The sequence below is a fragment of the Puntigrus tetrazona genome, chromosome 15 (genome assembly GCF_018831695.1).
Source record: "Puntigrus tetrazona isolate hp1 chromosome 15, ASM1883169v1, whole genome shotgun sequence".
NCBI classification, from domain to species: Eukaryota; Metazoa; Chordata; class Actinopteri; order Cypriniformes; family Cyprinidae; genus Puntigrus; species Puntigrus tetrazona.
In genome coordinates, this window is record NC_056713.1 from 3,005,956 (window position 1) to 3,026,656 (window position 20,701).

Sequence of the window (20,701 nt, forward strand, 5' to 3'; positions counted from 1 at the left end):
GTCTGTGGTGCCTCAACTTTTGTTTTTCATTTGCATGTCATTTCAGTTTGTTGTTCCTTTACCAAGAACTTCAACAGATTTTCAAAAGAATTTCCTTGCATCCATATGCACTATTAGGCTATTAGGCTTTACAAAACAATTGTAAGTGGCCACCAAAAATATCTCAAACAATACTCAAAATGGTTTCTTGCTTATTGTTTTAATTAAAAAAGGCTGAAGACATTTTAATGCTTTGTATAAGTTCTCACTATTAAGGTATACGTTCTCACTATTGGCCAATTTTTAAATATTACATGCTTAGAGGTGTTCATCTTGATGGTCCAAAATCCCACTCCACATAACTTTTAATACACAATACACAATAAATAAAAATAAAAATTTGTTATTGGATGTGCCATAATTTTCCGCTTTAAGTATGGACAGATGCATTTGGGCACAGTGAGGTTTAGTCATGAAAAGAATGCCAGATGTTTGTTAACTTAATCGAGCTCACATCTTTAAAATATCATTATTAACTGCTGATCCACACCTCTCTCAGCACAAGAAGAAGACAAGATTACTTTGGCCCAAATATCATGGACATTAATTTGCTTTGTGAATTTAGAAGGTGACCCCACCTATGCACATCCATGTACTTTAATGATTATTTACGATTATTGTCATCTCCATTATGTTTGTAATGATGACAAGATATTTCATGTTTGATAGAGCTGTGGAGTCATGTTAATGTCACAGATGTTAGTGCATAGTTCTGAAGAATATGAAGTATATGTAGAGAGTAGAAAATAATTTACATGCACAGCTTTTTGTACATTGTACACTGCTATTCTTGTATTTAGCAGCAGTTTGTAAAAAACATGAACAATTGAAAAAGAAAAAAAATTATAACGATCATTAAAATAAATTTTGAAGAAAATTTTGCTGTTTTCTTCAGATTGTGGAGTTTGGACCAATTTTTAATTAAACAAAATCTATCTATCTATCTATCTATCTATCTATCTATCTATCTATATATATATATATATATATATATATATATATATATATATATATATATATATATATATATATATATATATATATTCAAATATTGCACTTTGTCTATAGATATGAGTTCTCCTAGAGGGAAATGAAAAAAAGTGAAGATTATCTATTTTGAAACAAACTGTTACATTTCTTAACTTATGTACAGAAATGATTTGATTCACAAAAAATTATATAAAGGTGCAATTTGTTTATGTAGTTAAGAAAGTAATAATCTATAAGAGAGAAATGATATTGTTAAGCTGACATGCCAATACTGACATATGTATATTATATCTTTATTCTTTAAGTTCATAGCAGTGAGCAAACAATTTGTGAAATGTGAGGCCATAGCGCTTTGATTTTCTTTCTTTATGCCGATGTTGTGCTTGTATTCCTGTACAAGAAACATGCTGCCACTGTAAAAAGCCATGTGTATATAAATTATGTTATATAAAGAGGAATCCAATGTCACTGTCTCTTTATTTATTTATTTGTTGAAAATGTTAAAACCAAAAGTACAGTAAAGGTATAACAACTGTAACAAACCTGGAATAACAGAAATAATTTTGATTACTCCAAAGGGTGAGTACTTAAACATTATATCCATTATATATGATACTGCATTATATGGCTAGTGTTTAATGAGATGAGTATAGAATGTGTTAAAATACATTAATATTACTTTAATATTTACTTTAATATATAATTTGAAATTAGCTTTCCATTGCTGTATAGTTTATAGGGTAGGACAAAATTTATTTTTAAAATTTTTAAAATGAAAATAAAAAAATACTCATATAATTTTGTGGTCCAGCATTAGATATTTGTGTTTTATTGTATAATGTATATTTTTTACTATTTAATCATAAACTTCTGTGTAGTGTTCAATAATTAAATGAAAAAACGACAATGAAAAAAGCGACCAACATTTTGCGGAACTACTACACTTACTAATACTGTTTTTCTGGGGTTTTTTTTAAAGAAAATATTATTAAAGTGAAATATTATTACAATTTAAACTTTTCTAGTTGAATATACTATAAAGTGTAATTTATTTATGTGATGGCAACATAAAAATTCAAAAAATCTTTTGCAAAATCTATGTCTAAAGTATTAAAAAATTGTTGCAATGCAAAACTTCACTTGGCGTGACTTTAAAGGACCTGTTGGAAATATTTCACTTATTAATTTCAAATCAAAGTTTGTAAAAAGTGAAGAGCATTAACTGTTTTTCCTAAAATAGCCTGCTTTTAGTCAGAATGAACTCACTCACCCCATTTCAGGCTTTGGGTTCTTTCTGGCTCCTCCTCAGCACTGAGATGTGATCAGCTTGGGGGTTTCTGGAGCCAGATGGTCCTGTGGAAAGCAATCGTGTGAAAAGCAGTGGGGATCTTTGTCCTAGCTTTGATAGTAAAGGACGCCAGGAAAAAAGTGCTTAACTGGCACTTTTTTCTCTTTGCACTTCTCTCCAGGTCTGGGTGTTGGATTTCTATTATGGTTCGGGCTTCCAGCTGGTCCGCATCACTAGAACGATCTTGACATTGTGCCCTCCAACAAAGCCAACAAAGTTATCTGAATCTAATATATGGGTTATTCAATATATATTTCTTAATATTCAACAAGTAATTGTTAAAAATGCCTAGAAGCAGGTCACCCGAGGAGCTGGGTTCTGGGAGACAAACAGGTGGTAAATCTCAATGCAATATGGGAACTGACATGACCAGTACCACTTTTTTCACAGCTCTCCTGAGTTTTTTGCCTTGCTCTCTTTGTATAGCAGTGTGGTCCAGCATTCTCTTTAAACTGCATATGTTGACAGAGAAAAGGAGGAAGTGCAGGGAGGAGGGACGCCACCCCGCTGAAGGCCCCTCATGAGCAGCTCCTGTGGAATGCAGTGCGTGTGAGTTTTCCGTGTATGTGAGTAAGATTGGTGTGGACGGCAGCCAAGTGCATATATGGCCCTTACATTACAGATGGCACAAAGCAAGACAGGTTATGCGAGGACACATGTGTAAAGCCAGTACAGTCTGGAGTCTTTTAAAGTGGTTTTTCAGGTTCTTTTCAAAAACCTTATGCATTATTAAACAAAAAAACTCAAGAACAAAGTACAAAGGCAACGTGTGTCATTTTTTACAATGCAAACAAATGATTCATTTGGAGGTTGAATACCCCGAAAAGATGTAAAAAAAATGTGTGTCTGTGGCAAAACATTTCTCTGTTTGTTTGAACTTCCCAACCAGCCCAACATTATTGTCTTGACCAATGGCGTTCATTGGGGGGTGTTTGAGAAACCAGTTTGAAAACATTATTAGTGTCATGCTGCTAGTGTCCATAAATCACACTTTACCGTTAAAGAGCAACTCGTACTTTGTTTCTGTTATCTTTTTATTACTGTATTTAGAATCCTGTGAAAGACACTCCACAGTGCAAGAGTATCCATGTAGTGATGGCAGCATTTCAACACTGTTTCATGATGCTTTAAAACCCAATTCATTGAATATGAATCTAGAGGTTTTATCTTATCATTGTCATTTTTATACATTTGCAATGAGACATCTGTATAGTTAAACGAAATAACAGTAGCTGCCATGTTTAGATGAGCCATCCATAGAACAAACAAAACAAGCCCCGAAAATAGCTATATTTATATATATATTCATGTTTAACATTATTATATGACACATTTTGTCTACATTTAGTATTTAATGCTATAAAATGATGACGTTTGACAAACTTTTTTTTTTTTTTCCAAATGCTTTCAAAGGCCTAACTTTTCATTGCATTTACACTATTCTGACTATCATGATTGACCAGTGTATGACATTTTTAACTCTTCAAAATGACTTTGAAAAGCTTTGTTTCTCCCATCACTAGTTCACAGGTGTGGTTTCACAGTCATTAAGGTGTACTGTATCTGTGGGTTCTGTGTCTTGGTCATGTTTTGGACGCTTAATTTGTTCCTGTTTTCTGTATTCTGTTCATCTTGTTATCGCATGATTGTTTTCAACTGTTTCTTTTTTAATCATTACCCTGTGTGTATTTAAACTTTTTTCAGTATTCTTGGTCAGGCCTTGTCCATTTTTAAATAGACATTTAATATGCTTCTTTACGTTCCTTTACTTTCAGAATAACTTGGTTTTGTTTCATATTTTAATTTTGTGTCTAATAAATCAGCTCAGTTGGCTCCTATTCTCCTTTGTCTCTACATATACATGAATTACAATAATGTATTACAAAAATAATATTTGATTCCGAACTCAGTACGACACCTTAATACTGCCACAAATAGATATTTTTTCAATGTACAAGAAAGTTCACAAAATGTCTCTACAGCCAAGATTTTGCAAAACGGGCTTCATACAATATGAAGTCATCATATGGTTTGCGTTAAGCAGCAGCCTGGTCTCGTGTAGTATATATATGATGCCATTTTTTGCATGGAATTCATTCTGCTGGCTGGAGACGAGACACCGAAGTGTCTTACCTTGCTTCTCCATATGGAGACTGTTACTGACTCTTGCACATGATCTGCCAAGAGCAAACGTAACTAGCACATTCATCAACCCACTTGGAGAGAGAAAAGGATGAGAAAAAAAGGAGAAGCAGATGGTTGCGTGAAGAGAGATGAGGCATCTTAGACGGCTGTCCTCAGTTGACTTCCCACTGTATAACAATCACTGGACAAGGTGGGAAAGTAAAATCTTGCTAAATTACATGAGTGATGTTAAAAGAGCCACTGATTTCATTGACTCATAGATATTAACATTTTTTGTGCCTAAAAGATTCTGACATCATGACATTACAAACCAGTATGACGTATGAAACACAACATAACTTTTGCATACAATTTAAGTGAATAGTGATTTATATAGTCAAGTTTACAAAAAGTCAACCAACATCTAAACATACATTTCATGTAATTTTACAGTAAAATGATGTTGTACAATTTTTAGAAGTCAAACAAATCACTGTATAATTGTATAACTGTAAACTGATATTCTTAGAATTCCCTGCATAACACTTCACATTTGAAAGTACTTTTATTAAACAATCATGTTTATTAATAATTATTGTAATTAGTTACATTTGGGCTTTATGTTACATCTTCTGTTGTTTAATAAATGTTTTTTTTAAGTGTCATGAGTGTTACCCATGATGGTTTGCATGAATGACTCTTTGCACCTTCCATATATCAGTATGTACTTTTTCTTGTGGTGAAGCTACTTGTGATGAGCTTTGATTCTTTTTGTTACCTTTACCACCTGCATTGTTATAGTGGTTGCCTGTATGTTAATCTGTTACAAAATAAAAGATTTTATTAGCAGATTTTATTATTGTGTTGTTGAATTTACTGGTTTACATTCATTTACATTTTCTTGTTTGTAAATTACAGTTTTATACTGCAAAATGTGTTCATTGAGTTTATAAATATGTTTAGTTTTTCTGCACTTTTTACAAAAAAAAAGCTGCCAAATTTTTTTGTAAAAACTACAGATTTGTTTTTAGAGTGCAAGCATACTGTACATACTATTAGTATGCTTTTATTATTCAAATATGTTAAAGAATTGTTAGGCTGCATTAATTAGATCAACTACAACCAGGAACACTCCCCATAACACATGATGTACATTACTACGCTAATATTAGTCTGCTTTTTTTCTGTTTAGCAGTTCATATCCAGATCAGATGTCGGATCAGCACCAAGAGCTGACATTCTTTAGAGACCAGAACACCTAGATGTGCTCCGTAGACAGATCACAGGAGCTTGACACACACACACAAAAACAATAAGTCCACAATCTGACATAGCTGCGTTTAAAATTGAGCTGGAAATGAAATACTGGAATAAGGAGAACTGGCCCCCAAATGAGCCTGGTTTCTCCTAAGTTTTTTTTCTACATTCTTTAACTATATATATATATACATATATACTTGTATTTATATGGTATTAATATTTAATTGTAATTGTATGTATTTTTATGTCTTCTTGTAACATCTTTTAAAGTACATAATTTCAAGTGAACATAAAAACCAAATATTTGTATTTAAATATGTAATATATATATATATATATATATATATATATATATATATATATATATATATATATATATATATATATATATATATATATATATATATATATATATACACTACACAAAAAATAACAAATACATATTAAGCAGAAAGTTCTAGGGGATAAACTAGTCTTTTGTGTTATTTTTTTTACACTGTTTGTAAAAGCTCTTCCATCTACCTGACTCTTTTAGTCTATGTGTTGGTCATGGTGTGGCATAAGTCTTCGGTCCTCTTGGGAAGTGCATGAGACCGTGCCGAAGTCTCATGGTTGATCATAACATGGTATTTGGAAGTACCACAGCACTATAACCTAATCTGTTTCCTCTTTTAAAGACTATGTGGTTAGGAGACTCCTGTTGAATTTCCAGTCAGCACCTCATGTTACATCAACAAAACAGCAAAACTAACCAGCAATTTTTTTTCACTGCACCTTCCAAACTACTTAAATTAATTAAAATAGGTCACAAAAAATCGGAATAAATTTTTGGGAAGCTAAGTATGGAATCACACTGCTGCATGTGCCAGTGATATTTCTTCACTTTGAAATGATGCAGCATTTCTGCATTATCTAAGAAAGACCAGTTCCAAAGAAGGTCATGGAGTTTACACTGGGGAAGTGAAAGATAACTGGCCACATGCTAATAACCAATGAAATTACACAAAAATGGCAAAGAATTAGAGGTATGATTGCAGCTGAAAAGTATTTTTTTTTTATAATTGTGTCATGAGTGAATGTTTTGATGATACATAGTTTGTTCTAGAAAACAAGAGAAATAATTTAGTAAATCTTGTGACTGTGATTCTAAAAACTAGTCTAAACAATTTGTGTTAATTTAATGTTACACATCAGTTCAGGGGAATATTCACACGTCTTGTTTGGTATGAATCAAACACGTGTCCATTTCTCCCCTTGGTGTGGATCTTTTGTACAGCAATCACAGGGGAGTGTGGACCAAACAAGTGTATACTGAGACCTAGCTGAAGGTTGTCTCAGTCTAGTTCCAAACGTGCAAAAGCGCAGTGTGGAAGCAAACCACGCCAAGAAAACAAAACAAAACAAAAAAAATTGTATTTGGTATTTTAGTATTTATTATTTATTTTATTTGGTCTGGACCAAAGCAAGTAAACTATCTGACTTTCCTGTGGTATATACACCCTTAATGATTTAAAGACAGTAACATTGATTAACCATGCCCCTTGATATATTTAAAATTCTGTTATAATGGATTTTCCAACCATTACAGAAATCCAAGCCTTAAGTACCACATTCATATATCTGTACATACACAACCAATGCACAGCCTGATTAACTGTACACTCATCTGGCATAGCAACACCTTGTAGTATCTTCATCATTTTTTTTAACCAAAGAAATTGTTCAGTAGTGTGCAAAGTAGTGCCTGTGTGAATATTGATGTAAATTACCATTTATTTCAAATAAAACTATACGCATATACACAGACACACTGTTTCTGACTCTCACAGATAGTAATTGTCACCTGAAGATTCCATTATAATATGCTAGCAAGTTGCACACAATTAGGAGGTAGAGGAGGAAGTGTTTCAGCACGGGTGCAGTGGACAGATGATTACACATGAGGCAGAAATGGGACTCATGGGTGGTGCTGTGCTGATACCCAGCACTAGTCTCATGACTCTCTTCCCTGTATTTTTGAGCAAAACACAACTACCCATGTGTATGTTAAGGTAGTGTGCTTAAATATGTTTATGGATTCTACAGGGTATTTAGTTGCATTCCATTTGTTCAAGATCCGAAGAAGGCTAAAAATTGTCAAGAAAAAGCCCATGCCACTAGAAAGAATTAAGAAATTATATTTTACTCAAATAAATTGTTTGCAATTTAATAAACCTGCAGGAGAAAACATAGTTTAAGGCTAAACCCTAGAACCTTTTTTTAATTGATTTTTGGTGAAAAAATAAGCACATCAATAATAAAAAAATATATATATATGTGTGTGTGTGTGTGTGTGGGTGAAATATTATTTAATTTGTGTGTATTTAGGAAACATAAAAAGCTATACATAAGTTTGGTTGTAGCAAGACAAATGACTCTGCCACTTGAACTGCAACATATCCAGTTCTCATCTTTTCCTCAGTTGAGTTTTCATGCGTTTGTGCAAAATAAATAAATACATACATAACAATTGACTATAAACATTTATTATTTATTAGCCCAACAGATATATCAGTCTCTAATCTGTTATTCAATTATATATCACCCACCCTGCTTTCTAGATTTAGGCATCTGCCAATTAGAAAGGAGAAAAACAACCAAGAACACATAGGAAAATTAATAGGGAAAGTAAATGTTGAAATTAAATATATGGTATTAAATAAACACAGTACTACATTTAAATAAATAACCAACGCTGATACCAGAAACAATAATTTCCCATCTGGAGAGTTTGCCATCTTTTCCCACTGATGTTTGTAATCGTGGCACAATGTTCTCAATGGCAGGACCCATGGTTACAAGGCATCAGCCCATGAGGCCAGTCAAAAGTCATGTATATATTAATGAGTGTAATGGCGTCTGTTCTGCCCAATGACCTCCATTGTTTGTTTTTGTATTAATCAGGAACACATGGCGTTACCTGAACCCTCTCCTCACACTCCAACATGCCACATGGGTAGCAAAGGATTGAAAACAACACCTCATGGTGCAGCAAAAACAACTGTGTGTGTGTGTGAGCTTGTTTCCTTCCCCTGCTTTGTTACTTTACTCCAACACGCTCTATTCAGTGAGGCTTTCGGGGCCATGCTCTCAAAATGCAATAACAACACTCACCAATAACAAGCATGTTTGCTATTAACAAATTTATTTGCCGCACTGTAAAGGATATAACTTTCACCACACCACTCAGCTCTCACGAAAGCCTTTGACGACAGCCAAACATGTTATTTCCAGTTTTGTGTTAATGCTAAATATTTGCATTCTAAACCAATGAACAAACATGGAAACTACTATAAAGTTAAATAGTTTTTAATTAGTATAACACATTTATCTGAGTTATTTTATTTATTTTGTTTTACATGTTTAAGCATCACAATAAATCAATGCTAGCTCTTTGTGTTCAACATGGACACTAAGATACATTTTAATCTGTATTTTATTAAGTAGTTGCACTTACACTAGAAAAAAAAAGTATGCTACAAAAAAACCCCCAAAACAAATGACGACAACAACAACATGATTTAGATCCATGGCTGGCTCACAGGAAGCATCAGTTAAATATTTTTTGGCCAAATCAATTTTTTGAATCATTCATTTGGATGGCTCATTTAAATGGCTTATTTGAGTCATCACACAATAGTGTTCCAAAAAGTACTTGTATGGCATTTTTACGCATTATTCATTCATTTATTTGGGTAGTGAACTTATGTCATGAAATACTGCTGTTTATGAACATGCTTGCAATTAAGCTATGTGGGTTTGTCAAAAGTTGCAATGTTTTTGATTCCAGAGTGTCACCCACAACATAATGCTTTGCAAATTGATTCTGATGTGACCAAACATGGCACTCTTTTTGATTTCTGAAAAATGAATGTCCCTTGAGGGAAAAGTGGAAAAAGTGATCTAAATTATATTAAGCTTGCAGTGTAGTTTGTGACTTTCGTGCTTTTTGATAATGTCAAATTTAAGGTTTTTAATTAAAGTACATTTTTATCATGTTTCAGCATTACATATATTACATATACACAATATTATATAGTAAAAAAAACAGCTGCATTATTACAGCTGTATAAACTGTAACAATTAGCTCACATAACATACACGTTCAATAAAAATGTTAATGAAGTGCAATTTAAATGCTTGTCAATACATTTAGCAGTACAATTTAACCATGTATCAAAGAAAATTATGAAATAATTATAAAATTCCATATGAAGTTGCACTTAAGCCCTACTTATATGGTCAAAAACACTTTAATGCTTAGCGAACTGCATTTGATAAAATGTTCAGTATACTAAAATGTATAAGGGTTGAGATATCAGCCACTATAAACTTTTTTTAAATATTTGTAATCCATAAAGAAGCCATTTTAAATACAGACAAGGGAGTTGTGGACTACTAGCTGATCACCAATGAGAATCTGATGGTGTTTTGAGTAGAGGAAAGAGAGAGAGATGGAGCACAGGGCCAAACAATTAATCCTGGAGAAATATGTTATGTTGGCTCCATCTCAGCCCATCTGCTGTGAGTCTCTGCCTCCTCAGCAGATTTCTGGAGTGAAGGGAAATAAGCTCTGAGTCTTCATAAGTCGCCCACTGCTGAGAAACACACAGGTGCTTTAAAACCAGAGCTTGAGAAACTGTACCAGCACTCCAAACCATACCATACTCTAGCCTGTCTCTGTCAAATCTGAGGGGGCAATGCCTCCTTTTATTCCACTGTGGTACTAGGCCTGGCTTTCATAAGTATATGATAATATAGTATAAACCATGTATTTATGGATTATCATATTTAAATAAACAGTCAAAAGCCACAATAAAGAATCCCCCCCAAAAATTAATCTTGAATGAATCAAACTCGAATTCCAGAAACATTGGGACATTTTTTGAATTTGAAGAAAATGGAAACTGAAAGACTTTCAAATCACGCAATCATGTATTCACAATAGAACATAAAAGACATAATAATTGTTTAAACAAAGAAATCTGACACTTTTATCCATGAATTTAGCTAATTTCAAATTTAATGCCTGCTACAGGTCAAAAAAGGTCTGAAAAAGCAAGAAGATTCAGCTGGAAGAACATCTAGCAACTCATTAAGTTAACTCATTAAGGTCTGCAACATGATCAGCTACAAATGGTATGTCTTAGAGAGGCAGGGTCTCTGAAGTAGAGATGGGCAGAGGCCTTCTGATCTTCAAAAGAGTGTGTAAAAAGAGTGTGTGAAATAATTTACAAATACGTATGTGTGTGTATGTATGTACACACACATACACACATGTATGTATTTATGTGTGTGTATATATATTGTGACGAGTCAGCTGCCCCTCTCCTTTATTGTCATCATCACCCCGTGCTTTATTCGCCGCCCTTCACCAGGCTCCCGACGGGAGTGGGCGTGTCTGAGAGGAGGGGCGTGGTATTGGACACGTCTGGCGGCGTGTGACAAGGCACACCTGAAGTGTATCGAGCCTCGTCACCGCCGCCGTTAAATACTGAGCATGCCTCTCCTCGAGAGACCGGTCTCTTCCCCCGTGCATGCACGTTGGTGTCCTCGTGTGTCCAAGAAAGGTGCGTGAAGGGACTCGCCACGCCGCCAGAGAAGCGCGTTGTCGGACACCGTAGTCCAGGCGAAGACTGCACACGTGTACCGCTGACGGGCCAGGATGCCGGGCTGTTTATCCCTTCTGATTGCCAACCGGGAAAAGAAGTGGAGGAGAAGCCGCCGCCCCTCGCACCCTGGACCAGAGAGGGGAGCGCGTGCAGCCGCCGGACTCTGCCCCTTACCTGGACCCTTCCCCCTGGAACACTACCCGACCTGCACTCCCCCTGCAGCACGACGAGGACACCAGCTCCCCCGTTTATTTGGACAGTTTTCCCCCTGGACACTTTATTTTGTACATTTTTGTTAATAAAAAGCCTCTCCGAGGCCTGACGCCACACCCACTGTGTCTGTCGTTGGCTTCTCTCATACAATATATATATATATATATATATATATATATACACACACAAACTATACTTCTCACAGTAAAAAAAGAGAGAAAACTTACAAGTGCTTATTAACATTGTGGTGAGTCATGGCTCCAAGGATTGGTCTAACCTAAGATTATATTCTGAGCTAAGATTACAGCCATACAGGAACTAATGTTAGAAAATCTCTAATATACTGTCTTATATTTAATAATGTAACTAGTACACCAGGCATTTTCAAAAATAAAGGGAACTAAATTTGTCTACAAATATTAGTAAGGTCTTTCAACCTTCAAAACCTCAAACCATGCCTGACCTATGGGTTACACTGCCTTGATGCGAATTACCCATTTTGCCTCAAATGCCACATGGTTAATTCAAAGGTGTTTACAACAAGTTGTGTCTCATTGATCTCATGTGGTCTGCATGCTCGTTCCGTGTTGTTCTCCAAACTGCAGTCTCTCTGTGAGCGCCGTGGGGCCATGCCGAGCGGGATGCACAGCGGGAAGCGTTGAGCTGTAATTCAGGGGACAGATGAAGGCCTGCTGCTGGTGAATTAGAGATCCAGACTGCTGGAGACACTCTAATTTGCCCTGCCATGTGCAAAGGCATGCGTGGCTCGGAGCACTGGCCTGATCGCATGATTAGCGGGTTTGGCTTGGTTTTAAAGAGGAGGATGAGTCTATTAGAAAACATATGAAGGGGGATTTGAAAATGGTTTAGGCGAACAAACAGCATATCGGTTGGCTTTAACTCAAAATATATTCTGACCATACTGTCCAGTATAGTCAAATATAATTACATTTTGTGTTAAATTTGCTGAACATTAATGGGTGGAAATTACAGCCTCCTGAAATGTAAACCACACCAATGTGACATGACTATTAGTGATTATGTTAAATATGGTTATGAAGACATCATATCATCCCGATGTGTCCTATGATGACGGCAACCTTTGTCTTAAAATAATGTCTGAAGTGCTGCTAAATTTCAATGCTGTTGCATCAAGAATCAAGAAAAAAAGGGTGCAGAAACAGCAAAACAGTTTAAAGCAAAAATAACAATAATTATGATAAATATATGATATATTAATGCCCATAATAAGCAGCAATAATATTCAGTTTATTATAGAAGTGATTTTGTTGCCTGATGCTTTAAGTTCTGAAGCTCTTTAAAGTGGAACATTCTGTTGGTGTGAAAAAACTTAAGGGGTTAGTTCACCTAAAAATTTAAATTAGCACATGTTTTACTTACCCTCAAGGTATCCTGCATGGGTATATACTTTCTTCAGAAAAAATTGTATATATATTAAAAATTTATATTAAAAATCGTCCTTGCTCTTCCAAGCTTCAAAATGACACGGGTGGGTGTTTTTTGTTCAACAGTCCAAAATTGGTGAAATAAAGTGCATGCATACATATTAACACATGCCTCAAACAGTGGGTGGGTGAATAAAGGCCTCCTGTAGCGAATGCATTTTTGCAAGAAAAATATCCATATTTAAAACAGTTTTGTGTAGCTTCAGCTAAATTTCGCAATCAATTTGCCAAAACGTAAAATACAGTAGTACAGCAAAAAATTGTCATTTAGGCTTTATATTCGGATCTTGAAACCTTTGGATCCTACTGTATGGTTGAAAACACCTGAAATTATTTTTAGTGTTAAAATCACATGAATTTGGACAACACAAGATTGAGTAAATGATAACAGAAGTGACATTTTTTACACAATCTACACTTTAAGCTTTGCCATGTACAGTGACATAAAAGTATCTTAAGCAGTCTTTAAAGAATGTAACCATAGTAAATGCATTCTATGACTCAAAATCAATTTAAACTTCAAACAGTGAAAGTAGTTTTTCCTCTGCTGCAGAGAGTCTAGAGAGGGCTGGTTAAGCCAGACTTTGGTTTCTACAATGAATGGGGTTGGGAATACAGTCTTAACACTACAGTGTTTCCCAAGACAACCAGAGCAAACACAGTTGACAGCCTTCCTTTGAGATCCACAGCTGAAACATAACTTCCTCAAACACATCATCCAATACCTAACAACTACACACAAAATTCTACATGTCAGACAGTAAGTTAGACATTTGAAATTGAAAGCATGCTTTCGAAAATTTAATTTGTATTTACCAGCAGTACATTGGGAAATGCAGTTTTGTATTGTTTAAGGACTGCTCTATAAGATTAGTAATAAAAGGTGTGCTGGCCTCTGGGCAATCTAAGTCTGGTTTCCGTGGTGAGAGGCCTGAACCCCACACCTGGGAGAGAGTGAATCGGGAAATACCTAAAGCTCTAATTAGCAAACGAGGGAGACACTTAAGTTTGGAGGTGATGGACTGCCAACGGGACTCGTTAGTTTGAGCATTACTACAGAAAGCACACTGTATAAAGCATTTAAAATGTACTTTGTGTAGTAACATCTAAAATGAACAGGTTTTAGTCAAGTCTAATGTGTTATTATTAGACTAATGTGTTACTCAACCTTTACTCCATTTTAAATATAAAATTCAATATTTAATATAATATTTTTAACTACATTTTGAGTTTTACTTCACTTAAATCCGATTCAGTTGTGGGTTTCAACTGTATTCCGTGTGGAAAAAAAATGCCTTTTGATGTCACATGATTATCATTCTTATGTTGATTTGCTCCTCAGAAACATTTATTCTATTTATAAATGTTAAAACCAGGTAGTGCTTAATATGTCTGGAAACTGTGATACCTTGCAAGTTTACAATCAGTGTTTGGTTCTTGTACGTTAGTGTGCTTCATCTATTTCCTCTGATTGACCATATCAGCCCGGTTCTGTCAACACTGCATTGGCTCCCTATCAAACATCGGACAGATTTTAAAATCTTGCTAATTACTTATAAAGCCCTGAATTGTTTCAAACTCTGGAACAGTTCGGGAAGCAGACACACTCTGTCAGTTTAAATCTAGAATAAAGACATCTTTTTAACCTAGCCTACACATAACACACTAATACGCTCCTATTATTCAAATCCATTAAAGAATTGTTAGGCTGCATTAACTAGATCAGCCGGAACTGGGAACACTCCTCATAAAACAAAATGTACTTGTGACATCGTAAAAATCTACACTAATATTAGTCTGTTTCTTTCTCATTCTGTTTCTCAGCTTGTATCAAGATCAGATGGTGGATCAGCACCCAAAGATGACGTTCATCTGATACCAGAACACACACACATACACAAGTCTTTTACCCAATCTGACATAGCTACGTTTAAAATTTAAATGGAAATTAAGTGTGTCTGGCCAGAGGAGAACTGGCCCCAACTGAGCCTGTTTTTTTTCTCCATTCTCCAAATCAGGATGCGTCGCACTCCACTATTTGTTACAAAAAAACTTACTTGTTAACATTGTGAAATGCCTGTATAATTATAGAATTTAACAGTTAATTACTATGAATAAATGTTTGATTTATTTTATTTAGATAAGCTTTACCCATATACCTTGAACTCATTTTGCTTTTGAATTTATTGCTGTCTGATGCAAAAACAAAAACAAAAATGAATGGACAAATTTACTGTATATACAGGTAAACTCCATGATCAATACAAATACTATGATTTTTATTGCTTAGCATGTCTGTAACAAATTGCCCTTGTGAAATACAGTGGCATTTCCAAAGCACTTAAAAGCAGGACAAACTGCCATCACTGTTAAGACAAACCGTTATCTTGAAGGTAATGACAGTTATTTTCAGCAAAAATCAAATCTCCCAAAACAGCGCATATCTTCAAGATAGTCATTACTCATTATTATACTGTCTATCTACTTTTACTTCATAAGTGCAAATACATTTTTGATTAAAGCTAATTTCTTAAGCTTTAATTTGACAAAAGACCAAACATCTTGAGTTCTTAAAAAAGTATAATCTGTATTGATAGAGATATTGTTTTAATTATATTAAACTAACTAAGAGCTAAATTATTTAGTTTTATTATAATTAATAATCAAAAACACAGTGGTGATTCACTGTTTATGGAGTAAAAACCTTATACTATAGGGATATCAAAAATGTTTAAAAAGTAAAATATTCAGTAATATATAATGTTCATATTTTGTGAATATTGTGACGAGTCGGCTGCCCCTCCTCTTTATCGTCACCATCACCCCGTCCTTTATTCGCCGCCCTTCACCAGGCTCCCGACGGGAGTGGGTGTGTTCGAGAGGAGGGGCGTGGTATTGTTCAGGTCTGGCGGCGTGTGACGAGGCACACCTGGATTGAGTTAGCCTCGTTACCGTCGCCGTTGGCACCGAACGCGCCTCTCCTCGGAGACCGGTCTCTTCCCGTGCATGCACGCTGGTGTCCTCGTGGGTCCAGGAAGGGTGCGCGATGGACCTCACCCCCGCCGTCCGAGACGGGCTCATCCCACTCTGCCGCCCGGAGCAAAGACGCGACGGAGATGCCGCGGAAGAAGCCGCCGCCCCTCGCGCCCCGGACCAGAAGAAGGCTGAGCGCGTGTGACCGCCGGACTCCGGCCCTTACCTGGACCCTTCCCCCCTGGAACACGGCCTCAACCTGCACTTTCCCCGGAGCACGACGAGGACACCAGATCCCCCTTTTATTTGGACACTTTCCCCTGGACACTTTATTTTGTATTATTTTGATTTTGTTTAATAAAAAAAAAAAAGCCTCTCCGAGGCCTGACGCCACGCCCACTGTGTCTGTCGTTGGCTCCTCCCGTCACAATATATTAACATTTTTAACAGTATATATTATTATGAAGTCAAAACTATAAATATTTTTTCACATCATACTTTATTCCAACACACATACATACATACAAAGACATCTAAAACTGAATGGCTAATGAATGATTTAAAATATCAGTGAACCAGGTGCTGAATGTGAGAGAAAGATGTAGAGAGAGACAGGGAATTACTCAGCCACACTAATGACTGTGCTCCCATGAGCCTAATCAAAGATTTGTACATCTAATTGCTGTCAAGTCAGCGCTTGCCACCTGCTACGCTGTACAACACATGTACTTTCCTCCTCAATCAGAATCTTTTCCAAACCAGTCCATCAGTTCCTGATTACAAAGAAACTACAACGCAACCCATAGTGACAGACATATAGCACTGGACTCTTAAGCTCACACAGTTGTTGATGTGTTTTAGGGTAAAAAAATATATAGGGCCGCACCAATAAATGGTGACATTGTTGTATCAGGGTCACTGCTGAAATTCACATGGCCAGATATATTTTTAATAGTTAAACTGTTTAAAAAGGCCATATGTATATATTGTTATATATGTGAATATAACAATGCCATATGTGAGCAAGTTAAGATTGTTGTTAGTCAGTGTACATACTTAGCTGATATTTTAACTTCAATGCAATTAGCTATGTTTTGTCAGTAGCTTATAGTGTAGCTTGACTGTAGATTAACGTGCAGCTTTCCCAACAAAGACTTTGTCAAACAATCAGTCGTTTTTATTTATATAGTGCTTTTAACAATACAGATTGTGTCAAAGCACTGAACAGTATAAAATAAACTAATACAATGATAGAGATGTTATAATGACAAGACAGAACAATTTGTTATTAAATGCAGAGAATGTCTCTGTAATCAAATCGACGATAATCACTAGAAATGAAGTTTCCCTGACTAAGCAAGCCAGAGGCGACAGCAACAAGGAACCAAAACCCCATCCATACAGAAAGGAGAAAAAAAAACCTTGGGAGAAATCAGGCATAGTTGGGGCTAAATTCTCCTCTGGCCAGATGCCCAGCACTTAACTTCCACTTTCCACTGAAGCCAGGGGATCAGTTGTGCACCCTGAATCAGTTGTATTAGAATGATACAAGCTGTGAAAATGACAATATGACAATATTACTATTAAAAATGTACTAAAAAGTACTAAAAGCTTATATAACCTGATTAATAGAATACTGTAACAATGTATTAGATTGCAGAATGTCCTGTAATGAATTATGTAACCCAGCATGCACCTGTGGTGGTGTATCTATCGACAGTGTAAGCTCCGGTAGCCTCTAAGAGATGTCTGCATTTTCCTGTCCACACATATACTCTCTCTCATGCTCTTGGATCTCAGGAGAATCAGTCTGCTTTAATTAATACGACCTGCCTTTGGCTTGCTGAATCCAGGCCACAGTAAGAGAGCCGTGGCCAGGTCTCGAGAGCTCTGAGCCCTTGAGCTGTAATACGAACCCTTCATTAGCTTCATACATACTCATAGGAGATGGTTAAGTATGGCCTGTGATCTGAAGCAGAGAATAGGCAGGTATGTATGTGTGTATGTATCTATCTATCATTCTAATTGTCGTTCTATTTATCGCTCTATCGTTCAATACATACATCAATCCATGTACCTATCTAATAATATTTTAAATACTGTATTTTAAAAAAATTGATGTGTACAAATATTATCCACATGTAGGATAGAGACAAGGATATAATAATATAAAAAAGCTAGATGTGAAAGTAAAAATATAAATACATTTTTGGTGTGGTGTAAGAATCATGGTAGATGAATTAAAGCCTTGTTTTTCATTATTTCCCACAAAATGTTCAGTTGCACTGTAAAAATATGCCTTCACTAAAGTTAAATCAACTGTTAGTAATGATTAGTACAGACATTTTGGTTAGACTGAAATGTTTCGCAACTCATTCAAGTAAATTAATGAGTTGTGAAATGGCAGCGGTGATTCCACAGCATTTAACGTCATCACACAACACAGCATCACAAAATTCTACAATTCAAAGTATGAGTAATCATTTCTAGTATTTTAAATAAGGAACATAACAGTTTAAGTTGAGAATGACTAATTAATTACATGACAACCAGATCCTGTATTTGCTCTGGAAATGCGCAACTAAGTCTGTAGTGGACCTTCAAGCTTAGTTAAGTTTTTGTAAAAAAAACAAACAATTTCTTTATTATATATATATATATTCTATATATATATATATATATATATACTTACATGATATATTTGATATATTTACAGCTGAAACAGCTATATCAACTATATCCATTTGAAGACAGAGACACAATTTGTGTATAATTTATTTACAGATTAATTCTCTTTTTAAAAATATACATTTAAAGTTGAGACAGAATGTCTTACCCATAGGACAATTTTTATTATAATAATTATACTTCTTTAACAACATATTTACAATTTGTTTAAATTACATTTGCAGGTGATTTACTAATAATAGTACAGTATTCTCAGCACTGTTTAAACTATTTTATCAGATTTAAATCAGTCATCCCACAAAATCAGCACTTGTCTATAGAGCTACCTTAGGTTTTACATTGTCAGAAATCATTCTTGGTTTCAAGACCCTAGTTGCTTCTGATGGCTGCAGTTGGTGGGTGTACTGTAATTTGATTTGTACGAAAAAGCATCTGTTAAAATGGCAAGTAATTATATGAGTCGTGATGGCAATTATGCAATCAGCAGCGTTCTCTTCTCATATCGTGACAGGAGATGAGATCTGAGCAGTCACATCACTGACTCACATGCTCGGTGGACCATCTGATCAACGGTTTCTATAACGACCAGCAAGCAGGACTAAATATGAATCTGGACCAATTTCTATTGGTTTCTCTTGATGTGATTCATAGCCACAGTTCATAACCACAAAAAAGCTCTAAAAGTGCTGCTGCTATGGAAAAGTGTCTGAATCTAATAATAATCTTGCATAACAAACTATCATCAAATTTAATATTTTGATATATATATATATATATAAAATAATCTTAACTAATAAATACCATTTTTAATTACATTGTAATATTGTACAAAATACATACTAAAGAAAATACATATTAAATCCACAAATTATTTATTAGATTTTTTTAAGATTAAATAGACAAAAATTAATTAAAAGGTTTTGTATTAATTTTTTAATATACAAAATCTTTCAAAATCTGAACTAAATAGTAATTTTTTTCTCCAGATTTTATTTACCAATGCACCACAGTGGAACAATTACTATTTGCTTACCAAGCTTATTTTCAAAACTACCTTGAAGCATGTTTGCCAGAGAAAGACTCAAGCCAAAAGTAAGTGGAGATCTGTCGCCACTGAATGGCAGGAAATTACCTTAAGAGAGCTTTTCCTGAGTAACAGTAACTTAAAACAATATGAAGCATTTCTTAGCCGATAAATGGCCATGATTTTCCAAGCGGACACTTAAAACTGTTTATTTTTCAACCTGTTTCGAAGTGGCCACCGAGTTCATTTGTTATTGTGAAGAAGACCAGCTGAACTCTCTCAGGCCAAAAATTGAAAAAAAGGAATCCAAAATACGCCCACAGATTGATAGCCATAAAAACACACACCCCACCGCGAGTACCGATGGAGGCTTGTAACCTTGGTGTGTTGAGACAGCTGCTCTGATGACTTGGGCTCTCAACAGGTTGCATGAATCATCTTGTGAGTCAGGACTCAAGACTTAATCTCAATCCATGTGTGATTCACCCATTTACATGACTGTCCAAAATGGAACAGGCAAAGGAACAAAACGAGGAGTCATGTAGAGCGTGAGATAGTCTTTTCACAGCGGTGGTGGACAGTAACCTGCTGTAATGGCTTTGCTTATTATCTTTACTCTGCGCTTTGTAGAGAAGTCTGTGAACGAAGCTTTTGTTCAATAGAGCATTACTGAACATTATTTAACATTACTGAATGCCAGGGAAAAAATGTGGGATTTCCATAGCATCAATGTATACATTTATGTGATCATTTTAGAAAGCTTTTGATTGGGCCAAACTTTGCATACACACCATGTAGTTCATTTTCCCAGACAGAGAAAAAATAATAATCTTTCAACTTTGAATCTCAACTGCCAAATCTGAATTTTGCTTTCTTTGATGTAAGAGAAAATGGGGAAGAAAGAGAAAAAAAAACAAATAAAAAA